Source organism: Equus asinus, chromosome 20 (genome assembly GCF_041296235.1).
Source record: "Equus asinus isolate D_3611 breed Donkey chromosome 20, EquAss-T2T_v2, whole genome shotgun sequence".
Taxonomy (NCBI): Eukaryota; Metazoa; Chordata; class Mammalia; order Perissodactyla; family Equidae; genus Equus; species Equus asinus.
The window spans coordinates 14,400,539-14,407,579 of record NC_091809.1 but is presented as its reverse complement, the minus strand read 5'-3'; positions in this window follow the sequence as shown (position 1 = coordinate 14,407,579).

The window sequence follows — 7,041 nt, the reverse complement described above, 5'->3', positions numbered from 1 at the left end:
TCTGGATGGGCGGGGTGCGGCCGCCAGGGTGGGGGTGGGGAGGCGGCTCGGATACGGGGCGCCCCCAGGAGCAGCCGGGGGGGAGGTCAGCCCAGCACTGGCTGCTGTCTGCGTTCTGGACTGTTCTCACAGCCCGTTGCCAGGTGTCCCCTTCCTTCTGCCCCCATTCCTGTGGACACCCCACACCTGGAGCCTCTAATCCAGCCGCCGACCCTCCACGGTTCACGGCTGTCCAGGCCTGGCTGCTCCCGACCATCGGGCCAAAGCTGACCACACACAGGCCTGGGGGCGCTGCTCCGCGACCAGCGACGTGCTCATAGGGTCCCCATTGTACGGGGCAGCCTCCTCCGTGAAACCCGCACAGCCGTGGGTTTGGGGTCTCATGACACGTGGGGGCCAGCCAGGGGCTCCTTGGTTCTGAGACCGAGGGGCCTGGACAGCGGGGTCCAGGTTTCTCGTGGCTGTTCGGGGTCATCTGTGGACACGTGTCACCCCCGTGACCCCCCCCGGCGCCCCCCCAACTGACCTCTTTGTCCCAAAGAAGTCAAGCAGGAAGCGGATGGGAGCTGCAGAATCTGGCGCGCTGGGTGCCCCTTGTCAGTGTTCTTTTCACTCTTTTTACTTTTTCTTTTTTTTTTTTTTTTTGGAGGAAGATTAGCCCTGAGCTAACATCTGCTGCCAATCCTCTTCTTTTTGCTGAGGAAGACTGGCCCTGAGCTCACATCCATGTCCATCTTCCTCTACTTTGTATGTGGGACGCCTACCCCAGCATGGCGTGCCAAGCGGTGCCATGTCCGCACCCGGGATCCAAACCCGCAAACCCTGAGCCTCTGAAGCAGAACGTGTGCACTTAACCGCTGGGCCCCCGGGCCGGCCCCTCACTCTGTTTTCTGGTCGGATTAGAAGAAAACATCCAGCGACTCGTCAGCGCGAGTTTTTTTTTTCAGCTCAATCTTTCATCGTAACAAACAGCACTTTAGGTGACCGCATGCGCTGTCCCCGGGTCCCGCCTGGTCCTCTCGGTGCCGCTGGTGCCCGGAGCCCGGAGCAGCTCAGCCGACAGCCCGGCGGGAGGCTCTCGGAGTCGCCCGGCCCCCGCCGCGGCCGCGGTCCTCTGCTGGGGGTCCGTCCAAGTGTCCGCTGTCTGCGGCTGGGGCTCGGCGACCCCTGCCCCTTCCCCCTGAGGGGTTCTCCTGGCACATCAGCCGGGCCCGTCCCCTCCTCAGGAGCGGGGTGTGGAGGCGGGGAGAGATGGAAGGAAAAGTGGCCCGAGAGCCAAAACAGCACCATTTCCCCTCGCTATCAGCATGAGAAAGGGCAGGGTGGCCCTCGACATCCTTTTGTTTTGGTAAAAAGTCTCCGTGACACCGTATGTTTTGCCCTCACAGCCCGTCTCAGTTCGGACCGACCGCGTCTCGAGCGCTCGGTGCCCTGAGTGGCCGGTGGCTGCCGGGCGGTCAGTGCGGGTCTGACCCCTGTGCTCTGTCCCCTCCCTGCGATCACTTTGGTCTCTATGGGGGCCATTCTGCCCCTCAACTCAGGGACACTGGGCCACGTCTGGGGACGTCTGTGGCTGTCACACTGGGGGAGCTCCTGGCATCGAGTGGGTGGGGCCAGGGATGCTGCTCGGCCCCCCACAGCGCCCAGGACGGCCCCCCAGGGAGTGACCCTCCCCGAGGTGATGTCATCAGTGCCTGATTTGGCCCAAACTCCTCCCTGAATTGACGGGGTAGGAGGCCACCGTCTCCCCGTAGCAGAGGTGAGACCCTGAAGCCACCGGATTTCCTGTTTCCAGAGCCTAGGACGGTGTGGCAGGGGGATGTGGGCCCAGAACCTTCTGGAAGGTAGGGAGAAGCGTGCTGCTCCGCCGAGGCCGCGGGGGGCGGAGGTGTGTGCCAGGCAGGAAGCCTCAGGCCCGGGAGGCGGAACTTGGCCCCCCTCTCGGCGGCCTCTACGGCCGGGTTAAGCGAGTTCAGAGGAAGCAGAGAGCGAGTTTCCCAGAACTCGGGGGTCTGGGGGAGGGGAGGGGGAGGAAGGGAAGGGACGGCGCTCAAAACGAAACCTGCGGGGGGCCGGCCCCACCCCGCCCCGGGCTCTGATGACCAGGTGCGCACGGGGCCAGGTCCCCGGGCCAGGTGGGTGGAGGACCGGCCTGTCCTGCCGTCTCCGTGGCAACAGCAGGGCGGGCGGCTCAGGGAGGGGGGAGGGCGAGGCCTGGGCCCCACTGGCCCCAACGAGGCCGAGGTTCGGGTTTCTGCCCCGGCTTCCCAGGGGACAGAGGGCGCGGGCCCAGAGCCGCACTGGGGAACCCGGCCTCCGGTGAGCATCACCCACAGCCACCTGGGGCAGCGGGACCTCCCGTGTGCGCATCGGGCGCAGAGCCCCGGGGAGGGTGCCCAAGGCGACAGGAGGCCAGTCGAGAGACGCCGACCTCCCCCGGGGTGGACGCTGCAGCCCGGCCTCCACCTCGTCAGTGTCTGCGGTCCACAGGGCGCTGGGCTCCCGTGCAGGCCCCGTGGGGGTCCTGGAGGATGGAGGAGCAGCCCCCCATGGCTTCAGGGGCCCCAGAGCTGGCCACGGTGCCCGAGAGAGCTCACCGCGCCCCAGAGCCAGCGTGGGGCAGACCCCGGGAGACGGCGTCCGGCTGAGGACCACCTGCGAAGGACAAAGGACAATGACCCAGAGCCCTGGGGACGCAGAGGGCATCCCGGAGCCGGGGAACCAGCCTGAGCAAAGGCTGGCGGTGAAACTGCATCACGGGGACCCCTGGAGAGACCGGCCTGGTTGGGGGTATGCACTAGGGGTCGGGGGTCAAAGGCCTTAACAAGCGTCCAGCAGAGCAGTGACCACTCGGGGCGGGCGAGGAGGGGGGCTCGGCTCAGGAGGGGTCAGGAGGCCCCGCTGTATCCGGGGGACCCTTCGATTTCTGGGGCTTGGGGGGGGAGCGAGGGGCCTCCCAGCCGGACAGGAGCGCATCAGCTTTGCCACGCCCGTCGGCCGTGGGCACAGGACCGGGTGGCCCTCAGGACGCTGCTTCTGGGGTGCCCTGAGCCCCGTCACACTCAGCACGGTTCCCGGCCCCCGGTAAACCCCCTGCAAGTCAGCTGGTCACCCTCAGAGGAGTTAAACAGGGAGCGACCTTCGGACCTGGCACTTCAGCCCTGTGACCACACGGGAGAAATGAAGACATGTGTCCACACAGACGCTTACTCCTGAATGTCCACGGCAGCACGAGTCACGAGAGCTAAAAAGTGGACACAACCCAAACATCCATCACCAGATGATGGACACACACACGTGTCCCTCCACACACTGGGACACGACGCAGCCGTGAAGAGGAGCGAGGCCCTGACATGGCCACACGTGGACGGACCTGAACACGCGACGCTCAGAGAGAGAAGCAGACACAGAAGGACACACGGCGTGTGACCCCATTGACATGAAACATCCAGAACAGGCCGATCCACAGACAGAGAGCAGGCTCGTGGGGGCCAGGGGCTGGGGAGGGACTGCTCATGGGGAAAGGGCTTCTTTTTAGGGTGATGGAATGTTCTGGAACAAGATCAAGGTGATGGTTGCACAACTATGTGAATGCACTGAAAAGCCCTAAATTGTACCCTTGAAATGTTTTAAGGGGTGGATTTGACCTTAATAAAAAAGTCAGCTGCTGGCAGGCCCGTCTGCCCCTTTCTCTCCAGCATCAGGCGCCTGGCTGTCGCCTGCTCTCAGAGGACCATGCCGGCTGGTGGTGGGTTCACCACCACTGGGGCCATCCAGCTGAGAGGCCCCTTCTCCCTCCAAGCAGGAAGAGGGGGCCCCTGAGCTGTGGGATCGCTGGACGGGGACACTGAAGGGGTGCGGGGCCCCTCAGCGTGGCCCATGGTGCTTGAGGCCTGGTGTTTCTGCCATGCCACCCGAGAACCGGGGCCGAAGCCGTCGCCCCCAGTATCCTGAGCAGCTTCAACGCCAAACTAGAACCATCCAGAACTTTCTAGAACTATCTAGAACCATCACTCCATGAATACCCTTATCCAGGAGTCCCGGGTCACTGCGCACCAGCTGAGAGCTGTGCCTGGTGTGGAAGCCCCTGAGAAACTGTCCCCGTGTCCCCCCGTCCTCCCAGAAGACCAGGCCCACCTGTCCCCGGAGCCCCGGACACCACCGTCCATCCCCACACAGTTCCTCCTCTGTTCCCTCCGCCCTGCGCAGAAGTCACCTCTCCCTTGGGGAGGGCTCCCCTCTTTCTCTGAGCCCCCATAACCCTTCCGTGTGGCCCGACACCCCCCACGCTCAGCAGCGAGCTCCCCCACAGGTCACGGCCGTGCCCCCCACCCCTCCCCCCGGCCCTGGCACCCATCTCCTTCCTCTTGGTGACCTTGGATGTTGTGGGGACGGAGAAAGCTTGATCTCAATTAAAAACGGGGGCGTCAAAGGGCACCAGGGAGAGAGTGAAGACACAGCCCACGGGGTGGGAGAGCGCAGTTGAGGTTCTGTCTGGGGACGCGTCTAGCGCCCGGAATATGCGGAGATAAACAGAGCCCTTAGCACTCAGCAGCCCAAGGACCAGCGCCCCATTAGAAAGCGGGCCGAGGGTCCCAGTGGACATCTGCCCAAGACGATGTGCAAGCGGGCAGGGCGCACGGAGAGACGAGCCCCGGGTCTCCCCGAGGACCACACGGGGTTGGGCTGGAGGAGGGGGCGGGGCGACTGGGATCCGGATTCCTGGGGTCCGGGGTCCGCAGAGGGGTGGGGGTCTCGCCGGGCTGCTCAGCCCTATCCCCCTCCAGCAGGGAGGTGCGTGAGCAAGGACGAGGCCCGGGGTCCCCAGGCTGGGCGGCTGGAGGGAGCTGGGGGGCGGGGAAGCCCCTCCTCCCGCGGGCCAGGGGGGGAGGGATGCATGAAGCCCGAGGGGCGCTGTCTCCTGTCTTCACCCCACATTAAAGAGCAGGAAGTGGCTCCGAGGTGACAGGAGTCGGATCCTGTGTGACTCCTCCTCCGCCCCGGCCCGGGGGCTCCCCGCCCAAGGTGGGCGGGCCGCCGGCACAGGTGCGGGGGCGGGGGGGGCCACCTGCGAAAGGAGGAAGCCCTCCCATGCCCTCCTTTCCCTCCCCTCCCCCAGCCCCTCCCCTCCTCCGCTTCCCCCTCCCCTCCCCAGCCCCTCCTCCTTCTCCCCCTCCCCTCCTCTCTTCCCTCCCCCAGCCCCTCCCCTCCCCCAACCCCTCCTCTCCTCTCCCCTCCCCTCCCCCAGCCCCTCCTCCTTCTCCCCCTCCCCTCCCCTCTTCCCTCCCCCAGCCCCTCCCCTCCCCCAACCCCTCCCCTCCTCTCCCCTCCCCTCCCCCAGCCCCTCCTCCTTCTCCCCCTCCCCTCCCCTCTTCCCTCCCCCAGCCCCTCCCCTCCACCAACCCCTCCCCTCCTCTCCCCTCCCCTCCCCTCCCTTCGGCCTGCCCGGCCCCAGCCGCTCTCCCCCTCATCGAAGGGGAGGGCCCGCGCTCCGCAGGCCTGTGCTCCCCACCCGCCCGGCCCTGCCGCTCTCCGGGCCTGCGCCGAGGTCCGCCGCCCCTGAGGTTCTGGAAGCCTCTCAAGAGTCTTGTGTTTGAAAGTCCCGGGTTCACACTCCGTCCAGCCCGGGTGGGCGCGGGGAAGGCGCCGCCGCCTCTGCGTGGCGCTGCTTCTCTCTGTGCGTTTTAGGATCTGCTTCTCGCCCCGGAAAGCGCAGGGGCCCCCTTCCCCCCGTTACCGCGGGCGGACAGGCACCGTGGACACCGGTTACCCTGACACCTGCCCGCCTTCACAGCAGCGCGACTCACAGTGGACACCATCGCACGGTCCCCAGCTGAAGAACGGACACACACCGGGGTCCATCCGGGCGGGGGAATACGACGCGGCCGTGAAGAGGAGCGAGGCCCTGACACGGCTGCACGTGGACGGACCTGCACACACGACGCTCAGGGAGAGAAGCAGACACAGAAGGACACACGGCGTGTGACCCCATGGACGGGAAACGTCCAGAACAGGCCGATCCACAGACAGAGAGCGGGCTCGTGGGCGCCAGGGGCTGGGGGTGGGCTGGGGGTGATGCTGATGGGGATGGGGCTTCCTTTTGGGGAGATGGGATGTTCTAAGCTTAGAGAATGGTGATGGCTGCACGATTCTGTGAATGCACTAAACCCAGTGAAACGTGCACTTCCAGTGGGTGACCGTGTGGGGTGGGACCTGTTGACCCCCCAGGGCGGCTCCCCTGTCCGGTCTGGCTGAGTCCCTCACCAGCCCTGAGCCTAAGCGGCTGCTGGGGAGAAAGCTGAAGGCGCCGGGACCCCCAGCCTGCGGGCAGGACGGAGGCTCGGGGGCGGGGCAGCGAGCAGGCCACGCCCACTTCACCGCTGACCGCGCAGAGACAGGCAGGCCTGCGGGCGGGCGGGAGAGCAGCACAGCGGGCTTCCAGCCCGAGGCCGCCAGACCACAGAGCCCCAGGCCACGGCAGGTGACCTCGGGGGGGCGACGTCTCCCCTCTCCGCCCCGGGCCCCAGTCTCAGGCCACACGGATCCTCCTTCCCCGTGGTTTCTGGGCCAAGGGTGCCTCGCGGGGTGAAGGCAGCTGACATCCTGTCCTGCGCTGGACCTAGCCCCGCCCCCTCCCACTGGGGACATTGTGGGACTGTCCTTGGCCCGGGTCAGCGGTCAGCGGGGCTTTGATCTGCCCAGCACCCCGTGGGGTGGACGCGATGCCCAGCCCCGCTGTCACGGGAGGCGGGAGGCCCCGGGGAGAAAAGAGCCCGGAGCCAGGAGGTGGCTTGTCCTGCCCAGGGTCACGCAGAGAGGACTTGACCTTGACCCCTTGACCTTGACTCCCAGAATCCCCAGGAATGGAGCTGCAGGGGGTGGTCCCTCCGGATGGGGGCCGAGGCTGACCCTGCACCTGACCTAGCTTCTCCTCTGTCTCTGTCTCTCTGTCTCTCCGTCTCTGTCTGTCTGTCTATCTGTCTCTCGCTCCCTCCCTCGCTCTGCCTGTCCCTTCTCTCCCGGGCCCTGAAAGTGAAACCA